Genomic DNA, 14,960 nt, shown 5'->3' on the forward strand with positions numbered 1-14,960 from the left:
CACAGACATCCTGTTATTGCTTCCATCTCTTTGTTACAGCTTTATTGAGATATATTTCACATACCATAAAACTCACCCTTTTAAAGGGTACTATTCGGTGGTCTTTAGTATATTCACAGCATTGTTTAGCCATCACCGCAATCAATTTTAGAACATTTTTATTCCCTCCAAAAAGAAGCTTCATACTCATTAGCAGTTACTCCCCACGACTCCCCCTCCCCCCAACCCTAGGCAGCCACTAATCTACTTTCTGTTTCTATTGATTTGTCTCGTCTAGACATCTCATATAAATGGGATCATACAGTATATTGGCCCTTGTGAGTGGCTTCTTTCACTTAGAATATGTTTTCTTTTCTCGGGTAGATACCCAGGAGTGGGACTGCTTGGTCATATGGCAGCTCTGTGTTTAACTTTTTGAGAGACTGTCAAAACTGTTCACAAAAGTGGCTGCACTAGACTTCCCTGGTAGTCCAGTGGTCAAAACGCTGTTATTCCACTGAAAGGGGCATGAGTTCTGTCCCTGGTCAGGAAACTAAGATCCTACATGCCTTGAGGCAATGTTTAAGGGTTTAAGGGTTCAATTTCTTCATATCCTCAACACTTTTTATTTTATTGTCTGTCTTTTTTATTATAGCCATCCTAATGAGTATGATGGAGAAGGCAATGGCACCCCACTCCAGTACTCTTGCCTGGAAAATCCCATGGATGGAGGAGCCTGGTAGGCTGCAGTCCATGGTGTCGCTAAGAGTCGGACACGACTGAGCGACTTTACTTTCACTTTTCACTTTCATGCATTGGAGAAGGAAATGGCAACCCACTCCAGTGTTCTTGCCTGGAGAATCCCAGGGACGGGGGAGCCTGGTGGGCTGCTGTCTCTGGGGTCGCACAGAGTCGGACACGACTGAAGTGACTTAGTAGCTTAGCAGCAATGAGTATGAAGTGGTGTCTCATTGTGGTTTTTATTTACATTTCCCTAATAATTAATGCTGTTGAACATCTTTTCGTGTGTTTATTGACTATTTGTAAATTGACTATTTGTACATCGTTTTTGGAGAAATGTCTACTTAAATCATTAGCCCTTTTAAAATTAGATTATTTATCTTTTTATTGTTGGATTGTAAGACTTCTTTATATATTTTAAATATGTCTCTTGTCAGATACATGAATTGCAAATCTTTCCTCCCATTCTGTGGGCTATTTTTTCACTTTCTTGGTGGTGTCCTTTGATTCACAAAAGCTTTTAATTTTGATGAAGTTCAGTTTATCTGGTTTTTTCTTTTCTTACTTGAGCTTTTTGTGTTGTATACAAGAAATCATTCCTTAAACCAAGGTCACAAAGATTTATTCCTTTGTTTTCTTCTAGGAATTGCATGGTTTTAGCTCTTAAATTTAAGCCAGTGATCCATTTTGAATTAAGTTTTGTGCTTGCTGTGAGGTAGGAGTCCAAATGTCGTTCTTCTACTTGTGGACATCTAGTTGTCCCAGCACCTGTTGTTGAAAAGAGTATTCTTTCCCTCATTGGATTGTCTTGACGACCTTGGGAAAAATCAGTTGCCCATAAATCATAAATGCAAAGGTTCATTTTTGAACTCTCAATTCTATTCCATTGAATTACATGTTTGTCACTATGCCGGACCACACTGTTTTGATTAAATTAGCTATGTAGTCAATTTTGAAATCAGGAAATGGGAGTCCTCCAACTTTGTTCTTCTTTTTCAAGATTGTTTTGGTGAAGTCCTTTGCATTTCCATATGAATTTTAGAATCATCTTGTCAATTCCTGGAGAGAATCAGCTAAAATTTTTATAGAGATTGTGTTGAATCTGTATATTAATTGGGGAAGTATTGCCATTTAACAATATTAAGTCATCCAGTCCATGCCTTCTTTCTTTCAAAAGTGTTTTGTATTTTCAGTGTGCAAGTCTTGCACTTATTTTGTTAAACTTATCCTAGATATTTTATTCTTTTTGCTACTATTATAAATGGGGTTGTTTTCTTACTTTCACTTGCTGATTGTTTAGTGCTAGTGTGTAAAATACAATTGATTTGTTTATTGATTTCTATCTAGTCACATTTCTGAACTTGTTTATTAGTTCAAATAGTTTTTTTTTTTTTTTTTACTGGATTCCTTAGGAGTTTCTGTGTATAAGATCATGTCATCTACAAATAGAGGTAGTTTTACTTTTATTTTCCCATCTGGTTGCCTTGTATTTATTTTTTCTTGACCAATTACCCTGGCTAGAGTTATAGTATTGACTAGAAACAACAAGAGCAGACATCCTTATCTTATTCCTGATCTTAGGGGGAAAGTACTGAGTATTTCTCCAATAAGCGTGTTGTTAGCAGTTGAGGAAATTCTCTTCTACTCCTAGTTCCCTAAGTTTTTTTTTTTTTTTTTTTTGCCAGAAATGGATGTTCAGTTCAGTTCAGTCGCTCAGTCGTGTCTGACTCTTTGTGACCCCATGAACCACAATACACCAGGCCTCCCTGTCCAACACCAACTCCCAGAGCCTACCTGAACTCATGTCCATTGAGTTGGTGATGCCATCCAACCGTCTCATCCTCTGTCATCCCTTTCTCCTCCTGCCCTCAATCTTTCCCAGCAACAGGGTCTTTTCAAATGAGTCAGCTCTTCGCATCAGGTGGCCAAAGTATTGGAGTTTCAGCTTCAACATCAAACCTTCCAATGAACACCCAGGACTGATCTCCTTTAGAATGGACTGGTTGGATCTCCTTGCAGTCCAAGGGACTCTCAAGAGTCTTCTCCAACACCACAGTTCAAAAGCATCAATTCTTCGGTGTTCAGCTTTCTTTATAGTCCAACTCTCACATCCATACATGACCACTAGAAGAACCATAGCCTTGACTAGATGGACCTTTGTTGACAAAGTAATGTCTCTGCTTTTTAATATGCTGTCTAGGTTGGTCATAACTTTCCTTCCAAGGAGTAAGTGTCTTTTAATTTCATGGCTGAAATCACCATCTGCAGTGATTTTGGAGCCCCCAAAAATAAAGTCTGACACTGTTTCCACTGTTTCCCCATCTATTTCCCATGAAGTGATGGCACCGGATGCCATGATCTTAGTTTTCTGAATGTTGAGCTTTAAGCCAACTTTTTCACTCTCCTCTTTCACTTTCATCAAGAGGCTCTTTAATTCTTCTTCACTTTCTGCCATAAGGGTGGTGTCATCTGCATATCTGAGCTTATTGATATTTCTCCTGGCAGTCTTGATTCCAGCTTGTGCTTCCTCCAGCCCAGCGTTTCTCATGATGTATTCTGCATAGAAGTTAAATAAGCAGGGTGACGATATACAGCCTTGACGTACTCCTTTTCCTATTTGGAACCAGTCTGTTGTTCCATGTCCAGTTCTAACTGTTGCTTCCTGACCTGAATACAAGTTTCTCAAGAGGCAGGTCAGGTGGTCTGGTATTCCCATCTCTTCCAGAATTTTCCACATTTTATTGTGATCCACACAGTCAAAGGCTTTGGCATAGTCAATAAAGCAGAAATAGATGTTTTTCTGGAACTCTCTTGCTTTTTCGAATATCCATCGGATGTTGGCAATTTGATCTCTGGTTCCTTTGCCTTTTCTAAAACCAGCTTGAACATCTGGAAGTTCACGGTTCATGTATTGCTGAAGCCTGGCTTGGAGAACTTTGAGCATTACTTTACTAGCATGTGAGATGAGTGCAATTGTGTGGCAGTTTGAGCATTCTTTGGCATTGCGTTTCTTTGGGATTGGAATGAAAACTGACCTTTTCCAGTCCTGTGGCCACTGCTGAGTCTTCCAAATTTGCTGGCACATTGAGTGCAGCACTTTCACAGCATCATCTTTTAGGATTTGAAATAGCTCAACTGGAATTCCATCACCTCCACTAGCTTTGTTCGTAGTGATGCTTCCTAAGGCCCGCTTGACTTCACATTCCAGGATGTCTGGCTCTAGGTGAGTGATCACACCATCGCAATTAACTGGGTCATGAAGATCTTTTTTGTACAGTTCTTCTGTATTCTTGCCTACTCTTCTTAATATCTTCTGCTTCTGTTAGGTCCATACCATTTCTGTCCTTTATCGAGCCCATCTTTGCATGAAATGTTCCCTTGGTATCTCTAATTTTCTTGAAGAGATCTCTAGTCTTTCCCATTCTATTGTTTTCCTCTATTTCTTTGCATTGATAGCTGAGAAAGGCTTTCTTATTTCTCCTTGCTATTCTTTGGAACTCTGCATTAAAATGGGTATATCTTTCCTTTTCTCCTTTGCTTTTTGCTTCTCTTTTTTTCACAGCTATTTGTAAGGCCTCCTCAGACAGCCATTTTGCTTTTTTGCATTCCTTTTCCCTGGGGATGGTCTTGATCCCTGTCTCCTGTACAATGTCACAAACCTCCATCCATAGTTCATCAGGCACTCTATCTATCAGATCTAGGCCCTTAAATCTATTTGTCACATCCACTGTATAATCATAAGGGATTTGATTTAGATCATACCTGAATGGTCTAGTGGTTTTCCCCACTTTCTTCAAGTCTGAATTTGGCAATAAAGGAGTTCATGATCTGAGCCACAGTCAGCTCCTGGTCTTGTTTTTGCTGACTGTATAGATTTTCTCCATCTTTGGCTGCAAAGAATATAATCAGTCTGATTTCAGTGTGCCCATCTGGTGATGTCCATGTGTAGAGTCTTCTCTTGTGTTGTTGGAACAGGGTGTTTGCTATGACCAGTGCGTTCTCTTGGCAGAACTCTATTAGTCTTTGCCCTGCTTCATTCCGTACTCCAAGGCCAAATTTGCCTGTTACTCCAGGTGTTTCCTGACTTCCTCCTTTTGCATTCCAGTCCCCTATAACGAAAAGGACATCTTTTTTTGGGTGTTAGTTCTAAAAGGTCTTGTATGTCTTCATACAACCGTTCAACTTCAGCTTCTTCAGCATTATTGGTCGGAGCATAGACTTGGATTGCCGTGATATTGAATGGTTTGCCTAGGAAATGAACAGAGATCATTCTGTAAATGATCCAAATGGATGTTGGATTTTGTCAAATGCTTTTTCAGCATCTACTGAGATGTTCCTGTGGAGTTTATGTTTGTCCTACTAATATGTTACATTACATTGATTAATTTTCAGGTAGTAAACTTAACTTTGCATTCCTGAAATAAATCCTAATTGGTCATTTTATTTAACACTTTTTATATGTAACTGAACTTGGTTTGCTAGTGTTTGGTTGAGGATTTTTACATCTGTATTCATAAGGGATATTGGTCTGTAATTTTCTTGTTTTTGTTTGATTTTGGTGTCAGGATAATACAGGTTGTATAAAATGAATTGGGAAGTGTTTCCTCCTGTTTTTTAGAAGAGTTTGTGAAGGATTGATACTTGCTTTGTGTATGTCTTATGTCTTTTCTGTTCCCTTGTTCTTCAGTGCCTCTCTTCTTATGTATCTAGTAGATATTTTCTATTATAAATTTTTAATTTCCTTGTTAACTATTTATTTTTGAGTTAAGTTCTTAGTTGTTGCCCTGAGGATTACGTCTTAACTTGAAACAATCTACTTTGGGTTAATTCTAACTTAATTTCATTAGTATGTAAAAGCTTTGCTCTAGTTTACCTCTCGGAGAAGGCAATGGCATCCCACTCCAGTACTCTTGCCTGGAAAATCCCATGGACAGAGAGCCTGGTAGAGTCGGACACGACTGAGTGACTTCACTTTCACTTTTCACTTTCATGCATTGGAGAAGGAAATGGCAACCCACTCCAGTGTTCCTGCCTGGAGAATCCCAGGGACGGGGGAGCCTGGTGGGCTGCTGTCTATGGGGTCACACAGAGTCGGACACGACTGAAGTGACTTAGCAGCAGCAGCAGTATACCTCTGTTTCCTCTTCCCTCCTTCATAGTATCATTATCGTACAAATTACCTCTTTATACACTATAAGCCTGCCAACACAGTTTTATTATTATTGGTCTATGTAGTTGTCTTTGTCTTTTGTAGTTGTCTTTTAAAACAGATAGGAAAATAAAAGTGTTACAAACAAAAATACTTTCTGTCATAATACCTGTGTAGTTACCTTCAAATTAACATTTAGTGTGCTTTCATTTCAGCTTTAAATTAGTATTTCTTGTAGGATAAGTCTACTAGTAACAAATTCTTTCAGTTTTTGCTTATAACTTTTTTTCATGTTTGATGGACAGTTTAGCTAGATAAAGAATTCTCCATCTGTTTCTTTCAACATTTTGAAGATGTCATTATACTGTCTTCTGGCCTCCATGGTTGCTAATGATAAATCAGCTATTAATCTTATTGAGTATCCCTTATATACATTAAGTCATTTTTCTCTTGCTACATTCAAGATTCTCTTGTCTTTGACTTTCATCAGTTTCTGTATGTGTCTAAGTGTGGATCTCTTCTAGTTTATTCTACTTGAGCTTCTTGAACATATAGATTGGTATCTTTCAAATTTGTGATGTTTTGGCCCCTTTCTCATCCTCTTTTCCTTCCAAGACTCCCACTATGTGTATGCTGGTACACTTGATGGTGTCCCACAGGTGTGTGACGTTGTTTCTTTTTTTTCCATTCTTTTTTCTTTCTGCTTTTCAAAAATGGATAATCTCTATTTGACCTATCAGTTATCCTTTCCCTCTTCTGCCAGCTCAATGTATTGTTGAGCCCCTCTAAGTGAAATTTTTATTTCAGTTACTATACCTTTCAACTCCAGACTTTTTTTCTTTTAAAAAAAATTATTTATGTATATTTTTTTTTTGGCTGTGCTGGATCTTCGTTGCTGTGTGTGGGTGTTCTCTAGCAGCAAGTGGGGGCTACGCTTTGCTTTCTCTAGTTGCAGTACACGGGCTTCTCGTTGCAGTGGTTTTTCTTGTTTCAGGGAACTGGCTCTAGAGCACAGGCTCAGCAGTTGTAGCAAATGGGCCTAGTTGCCACGTGGCATGTGGGATCTTCCCGGACTAGGGATCTAACTGTGTCTCATGAATTGGCAGGAAGATTCTTTACACTGAAGTCACCAGGGAAGCTCCTCAAGTCCAGATTTTCTATTTGATTTTTTAAATGATTTCTATCTCTTTATTGATATTCTCTATTTGGTGAGACAGTCTTCTCACACTTTCCTTCTTTAGATATGGTTTCCTTTAGTTCTTCAAAAAATATTTATAATAGTTTGTTTAAAGTCTTTGTCTATTTAGTCCCAAACATTGGCCCCCTCAGGGACATGTTCTTTTGGCTGCATTTTTCCCTGTATATATAACATACTGTGCTGTTTCTTTGTATGTCTCCTAATTTCTTGTCAACAATTGGACATTTTAGATATTCTACTCTAAAAATTCTAGTATCAAACTCTTCCACCCTCAAGGTTTATTGTTCCGGTGTGTGTGTGCGCGTGTGTGCACATGTGTTGTGTGGTTGTTGTTATTTTTCTTGTTGTCATTCATTTGGCAACTTTTCTTGACTAATTCTGTGGATTGTATATTCCCTGCATTATGTGGCCTCTGAGTTCTCTGCTAGCTTTTTTTAAATGATTATTGTTTTTATTTTTAAACCTGGATTCCTAGGGGTCACACCTGGTAAGTATAATTTGGTGGTCAGCCAGTGATTGGTCAGATTTCCTTAAATGTCTTGTCTGTATTCCTAGGGGTCACACCTGGTAAGTATAATTTGGTGGTCAGCCAGTGATTGGTCAGATTTCCTTAAATGTCTTGTCTATATATCTTCCACCCTCTGCCAAGGAGATCTGTGTGAGAAGGCATGCCTTCAAATTTCAGCCAGATTGCAAGGTAACCTGAGTTCTCACTTTCTGTTTACACAGAGCCTCACAGTCAGCCAGAAGTCATGACTTCAGCCCTCTCCTTTCCTGGCTTTCTTGTGGACAGTTCTTTAGATTCCCTGGCATATGTCAGAGCTTTTCAAAGTTCTCTATAGTTGTCTCATTCTCCATGATTTCCTTTTAAATTCCCGCCCAAGGCATCTATGTTTTCTGAAATTTATTCACCTTTGGGTACTGAACCACTTAGCTGGAGAGGGAGGGGGCATAGAAATAGTCACAAATTAAAGTGTCACACACACAAAAATGTTACACAGAACCTGCTATCTTGCCATGATTTAGTTGTTTCTTTTGGATCAATTATTTTCACTTCATTTTATGCCCTTGTTAATTGCCAGAGTTTTGAACTGATTGGTTTGCCCATATTTTCATTGTTTAAGAGGAATAGCTGGCTTATCAGTGTCCTCACTGCCATTACATCGATCTCCTGTTGCTCCCATCTTTAAAAAATGTAAAACTCTCTTTGTCCCACATCCCCTTGTAAATATGAATTTATTTTTCTATTTCTCTAACAACAAAACTCTTCAAAAGAGAAATCATTCTTCCTACTCATTTCTTCCTACTCTTTTCCCATTCTGTGTTTGTTCTTATAAAATATCTTAGACATATAATAAAAGAATATATACATTATGTACATGAATTAGAAAGATAACAATAATAATGAAAACCCAGGAACTCCACCTCCACCCAAGAACAACATTAATGATAGCATTTATCCCTTTGTCATTTTCTGTCCCATTTTCCACCCTCTGCCAGAAATTACCATTCTCCTAAGTCTTATATTTAACATTCCCTTGCTCTTTATTTTTTTTAATTTATTTTTTATTGAAGGATAATTGTTTTACAGAATTTTATTGTTTTCTGTCAAACCTCAACATGAATCAGCCATAGGTATACATATATCCCCTTCCTTTTGAACCTCCCTACCATCTCCCTCTTTTTTATTTTTTATTCATATTTTTGGAGATGTGTAACCAATATGTTGTTTATTTGGCTTGGCTGTGAGATCCATAAAAAACTAGTATCATACTATGTGTGGTCTTCTGTGACTTACTTTTTTCCCTCACTATTGCATTTCCAAGATTCACCTGTTTTGCATGTAGCTGTAACTTGTTCATTCTCAATGCTGTATAATATTTCATTGGGTAACCCCAAAACAAACTATTCATCCATTTACATGTTGAGGGGCATTTGGATCATTTCTAGCTTTTGCTCTTATAGAAAGTGCTAGTATGAACATTCTTGTACATGTCTCCTGGTACACTTGCACACTCACTTTTCCAAGACATATACCTATGTATGGAATTTCTGGTTAATAAGACCTATAAACATTCATCTTGACAAGATTATGCCAAAATGTATTTTAAACTGTTATTACCAATTTACACACCTTTCAGCAATTTATAAGAGGTCCCATTCATTCACACACACCCTATCAATACTTGATATTGTCCCACTTTTAAATTTTTGTCATTATAGTGAGTCTTTGTGGACATAATTAGCATTTTTCAAATTACTAATGTGGTAGAGCACTTTTTCATGTTTATTGGTCATACATGTTTCATCTGTGCAACGACTGTTAATATCTTTTGCCCATTTTAAAAATGGATATTTTTATCATTTTTATTGAATAACAGAAAAGTCTTAGCTATTTAGCTTCCCTCATAGCTCAGCTGGTAAAGAATCCACCTGCAATGCAGGAGATCCCGGTTAGATCCGTGGGTTGGGAAGATCCACTGGAGAAGGGATAGGCTACCCACTCCAGTATTCTTGGGCTTCCCTTGTGGCTCAGCTGGTAAAGAATCCACCTGCAATGCAGGAGACCTGGGTTCAATCCCTGGGTTGGGAAGATCCCCTGGAGAAGGGAAAGGCTACCCACTCCAGTATTCTGGCCTGGAGAATTCCATGGATACTACTCATCATTTGTCAGTTACATGTTTTGAATATCTTCTCTCAGTTTGTGGCCTTGTTTTTTTTCTTTATGGTGTCTTTGCATGAGTAGAAATTCCTAATTTTAAGTGAGTTAAACAATTCAACTTTTTCTCTGTAGCCAGTTCTTTTTGTGTATTGTCTTCCCTAACCTGTGGTCATAAAGATATTCTTTATTTTCTTCTAATAAAAAGTTAAAGGTTTACCTTTCACTTTTAAGTCCTCAATCTAACTGGAATCGATTTTTGTGTGATACGAGTCATAGGGCAGAAAGCCAGTTGTGTTATTGCCCCCATGGATATGATCTGAAGTGCCACTTCTGTCATGCATCCAAGTTTCATATTTGTGTAGGTCTGTTTCTGGGATCCCTGATATTGGCCGACTTTTTGCCCCTGAATCAGTACTACACTATCTTTAATTATTTAGCTTCATAAAGAGTCTTGGTATTTAATAGAACAAAATTTTCCCATCCTATTTTTCTTTAGTAGTAGTATATATTCTTGGCCCTTTGTTATTTCAAACACATTTCAGAATGAGCTTGTCATGTTCTACAAAAACATTGGAATTGGAGTAAATCTATAGATCAGTTTGAAGAAAATTGCTGTGTTTATCATGGTGACTCTTCCTGGCTCTACACATGATATATCCTTTCATTTTAAATAAATTGTTGAATGTCTTAGTAGAGCTTTATAATTTTCTACATAGGTTTTTGCATATTTTGTATTAGTTTTTTTCCTTGTTATTTATGACTTTTATAGATGAGATCTGTTTATAAATCTCATTTCTAATCTGCTGCTATAAATGAGATTGTGTTATTTAATATGTTTTATCTCTTTTGCAGGTGTATAGAAATGAAGTTGATTTTTTATATTGTTGTTATAGCCATTCATCTTGCTAAACTTTCATTACCTTTAGCAAACTTTTAATTTTGGAAGAATTTTATTTATAGAAAAGTAAATAAAGAAACAGTATGGAGAGTTCCTGTATACTCTTCACCGTGATATGCTTATCAAAACTAAGAAAACAACATTGGTATATGACTATTAACTAAACTTCAGACTTTATATAGTCTTCTCACTATTGTCCTTTTTCTGTTCTAGGATCCAATTCCAAATACCACAATGCATTTAAGTTGTCATGTCTCTTTTGTGTCTTCTGGTCTATGATAGTTTCTTAGTCTCCTTGTTTTTTATAACCTTAACAGTTTTGAGATGTACTATAGAATGTCCCTCAATTTGGATTTGTCTGAAGTTTTCCTCATAATTAGACTGGGGTTGGTCTTGGAAAGAATACCACGGAGTTCAAGTGCCATTTCCATCGCATCATATCAGGAGTATGTGATATCCCTATGACATCCCTGATGAGGTTGACTTTCACCACTTAGTTAAGGTAGTGTTTGCCAGATTTCTCCACTATAAAGCTGCTATTTTTTTCCCTTTTCACTGTCTTTTCTTTGAAAGAATTTAGCTCACCATCAAGGAGAAGGGAATAAAGCTCCACCTCTGGAAGGGGGTGTAATTACATATAGTATCTGGAATTCTTCTATAAAAAAGATTGATTTCTTCTCCTTTATTTGTTTGCTTACTTATTTATTCAGTTGCTTGCTTATGTCAGTATGAACTGATATATATTTGTTTAATAATTTGAGTTATAAATCCAATACTGTTATTTGTCCTGTGGCTCATATTGTTCCAGCTTTAGCTACTGGAGGCTCTTAGTTTGGCTTCTGTGTTCCTTTGACATGGCCCCCATCCTTTTGTTTTTAAGTACTTCCTTATTTGCCAGCTCTACAAAATACTCTCTACTTGTCTTTTATCTTCCTGCCCCAACCCCAACCCCAGAATTGACCATTTCTCAAAGAGCCCTGCTTCCTTTTGAGATGTCTATATATTCTTTTGTGTTTTCTATGTTGACTGCCATATCAGCTATTAATAATGACAGTTTTGTTTTTTCCTTTCCAATCTTCATGCTTTTATTTTTTGTGTGTTACTGAGATGCCCAGGACCGCCAGTACAATGGCAAATAGAAAAGATGGTCGTGGGCTTTCTTAACTTGTTGGATATTTTAGAGGAAACAACACTGACTTTTCCATAGTAAGAATGATATTTGCTGTAGATTCCTACAGGTTTTATCAGATTAAACAAGTTCTATACTGTTCATCTCGGAGAAGGCAATGGCACCCCACTCCAGTACTCTTGCTTGGAAAATCCCATGGACGGAGGAGCCTGGTAGGCTGCAGTCCATGGGGTCGCGAAGAGTCGTACATGACTGTGCGACTTCACTTCCACTTTTCACTTTCATGCATTGGAGAAGGAAATGGCACCCCACTCCAGTACTCTTGCTTGGAAAATCCCAGGGACGGGGGAGCCTGGTGGTCTGCCGTCTATGGGGTCGCACAGAGTTGAACACGACTGAAGCGACTTAGCAGCAGCAGCAGCAGCATACTATTCATCTATGATAAGAAGTTTTTCTTATTGTTTTTAAATCATGAAAGGGTATTGTATTCTTTGTCTAATACATTTTCTGTTTCTTAGGATGATTATATTTTTTCCCTCCAATAATCTGATGATGTGATAAATGACATTTATAGATTTTCCACATGTTAGACTACATTTGCATTTCTGGTGTAAATACAACTTGGTTATGATCTTTTCCTTTTTATATGATACTAGATTCAGTTTGTTAATATTTTGTTTAGGATTTCTGTATCTGTGTTCATGAGTTAAACCAGTCTTTGATTTTCCTTTCTCAGGCTGTTTTTATTTGCTTTTGGCATCAAGTCCTGCTTGCATCATAGAATGAGTCAGTGTTCCCTCGTTTACAATATTCTGGAAGATGCTATTGGAATGATCTGTTTGGTAGAATTCTCCTGTGAAACCACCTTGGTCTGATGTTTTCATTTTTAATATTGAGTGAATATTAAACTTTAAATATTTTCAAAATTTTTAATTTAAAACTTGAAATTTGCTTCCTTAACATGTTTATTTTATATCAAGTTTTATGCTTGAAATGGCTACACACAAATCCTGATCAAGACTTTTTAATAAAGTATTCTTCAAATTCTTAACAGTCACCATCAGTAAAAATCTTTTTTTGTACAATTAGGTGATAAAGTATTTAAAACCAACTTCTAAGTTGTTTAAAAATGTTTAACAAGTGAAATGATATCTAACAGCTTTTGTTTCACTGACAAATATATTTTTAAAAATTTCTTGTGATAATGTGATTAGATTTCAGATCCAATTGAACTCTTTTGTATTAACTGTTTCAAAATAATGATGAAGCTCTTATTTGCAGAACATGCATCATTGTTAGAACCATCACCCTGCAGCTAGCTTGGACACCATTAAAAGGGCTCATCAGCTGCAAACGGATAGAAGTATCTGATATCGTGAAGACAGTTTCAGGGCTTCTCCTTGGAGCTACATTCTCCAGAAGCCTCTGCTTGGCCTCCCTGCACCCAGCCCCACCCCATCCAGTCACAACTTGGGTCGTGTGTGGTATTTCTTGGCAACTGGAACACAGACTTCTCCAGCAGCTCCACGGGCCCCTTGTCCTCAGTGAGCAGAAGACTACAGAAGCTGGCTACTGAAGAGGCTGTCCAAGTCTTAGAGCTCCTCATTGGCCCCGCTTAGCGCAGTGCTATAACTGAGTGCTGGATGTTAGTCATTCATGCTCACCACCTTTAGGGACTGCAAAGGGATTTGTCAGACCCCATTTCACTAAGGGCCACCCTCTAAGGATCTCAACAGGAGGCTGCCCATAGAGAGAAGTGGCCTGCCTAGGGTCTCCACTGCCTTAGGTCCTGTGTGGACACTCCAGGTCTAAGGGGATTAGTATTTTTTCACCTACCTGTCATCCACTTATCAACTGGGAAATTGTCTCCTGTTATTTTTTGTTCTTGTGTTTGTTTTTTAGTAGAAAAAGTTGTATCTATTGCTTCATTTAATACAGGACTAGTCAGGATTTCTTTTTTGTCTTGAATCAATTCTGCTAAGTTATAGTTTTCTGGGAATTGGTCCATTTTGTCTGCCTTCTCAAGTTTACTGGCATAAAGTTTCCTTATTTTTTTATTTTCTGCTGTATACAATCTGTAGTTATGTCTCCTTTTTCATTGCTAATATTGGTAATTTGTGCCTTCTCACTTTTTTTCTTGATCAATCTCACCAGAGGTTTGTCTATTTTATTAGTCTTTTCAAAGAACCAGCTTTTGGCTTTGTTGCTTCTCTCTATTTTGTCTTTGTTTTCTATTTCTTTAATTTCTGCTCTTATCTTTTTTGATCTCCTTCCTTCCACATTTTTTGGATTTATTTTGTTGTTATTTTTCTAATTTCTTAAATTTGACACTGAGCTCATTAATTTTCAGCCTTTCTTGTTTTCTTATTTGCACATTTAAGGACATAACTTTCCTTCTAACTACTGCTTTTCTACAGGTTCAAACATGTCATATTTTGTTACTGTTTGGTTCCAAGTACTTCAGCATTTCCATCATGGTTACTTCTTTGACTTGCGAGTTATATAGAAGTGTGTTTCTAAATATTTGGAGATTTTAAAATTTATCTCTGTGTTACTGAAGTCTGTCTTAATTGCATTATAGTCAGAGGATGTGATCTGTGTGATTAAAAACTGATATTTATTGAGACTTGTTTTATGGCTTATTAGTGATCAATATTTTTGAATGTCTCCTATGTGCTTTATAAGACTGTATGTTCTCTAATTGTTGAATACAGAGTTCTATATAAGTCTGTTATCAAATTTGTTCATTGTATTGTTCACATTTTCTATATATAAACTGAATTTTGGATAATAATATACCAATAATTGTAAGGTATATTAATATGCAGTTATGATGGTGATTTGTTTATTTCTCCTTGTAGTTCTTTTTCCTTTATTTTTGAGAGTATTTTATTAGGAATATTCAAATTAAGAATTGTTATATATTCCTGGTAAGCATGTAATGACCCTCTCTATTCCTGATGATGCATTCTTCCTGTCTGTTTTATCTTGCATTAATATAGCAACACAAATTTTTCTTCTTGTTAGGATTTGTGTGTTATATAATTTTCCATCCTTTTACTCTTCAACATTTTCATGCCTTTATACTGTAATTATATCTCTTGGGAATAGCATATAGTTGGACCTTTTAAAAAGTCTAATCTAATGATCTCTTTTTTAATGATGATTTTAGTCTGTTTATATTTATTGTGATATATTTTGACT

At 36.9% G+C, this 14,960-nt stretch overlaps 1 protein-coding gene and 1 long non-coding RNA gene across 3 annotated transcripts in view; both read left to right on the forward strand.

Annotated features, from left to right (window-relative positions):
• KANTR (KANTR integral membrane protein) overlaps positions 1 to 14,960 on the forward strand; it is a 42,156-nt gene that overhangs the window by 8,732 nt on the left and 18,464 nt on the right. The window contains exon 3 of one of the 2 annotated variants that reach the window (NR_132122.1): positions 13,038 to 14,604. The exons of the other annotated variant lie outside the window; for it this stretch is intronic. This is a non-coding gene — a long non-coding RNA (KANTR integral membrane protein). Of the gene's footprint in view, positions 1 to 13,037; positions 14,605 to 14,960 lie in introns of those variants that run through there. 2 annotated transcript variants of the gene reach the window in all.
• LOC132344320 (palmitoyltransferase ZDHHC3) overlaps positions 1 to 14,960 on the forward strand; it is a 72,804-nt gene that overhangs the window by 8,721 nt on the left and 49,123 nt on the right. The window lies entirely within an intron of this gene.

Source organism: Bos taurus, chromosome X, assembly GCF_002263795.3.
Source record: "Bos taurus isolate L1 Dominette 01449 registration number 42190680 breed Hereford chromosome X, ARS-UCD2.0, whole genome shotgun sequence".
Taxonomy (NCBI): Eukaryota; Metazoa; Chordata; class Mammalia; order Artiodactyla; family Bovidae; genus Bos; species Bos taurus.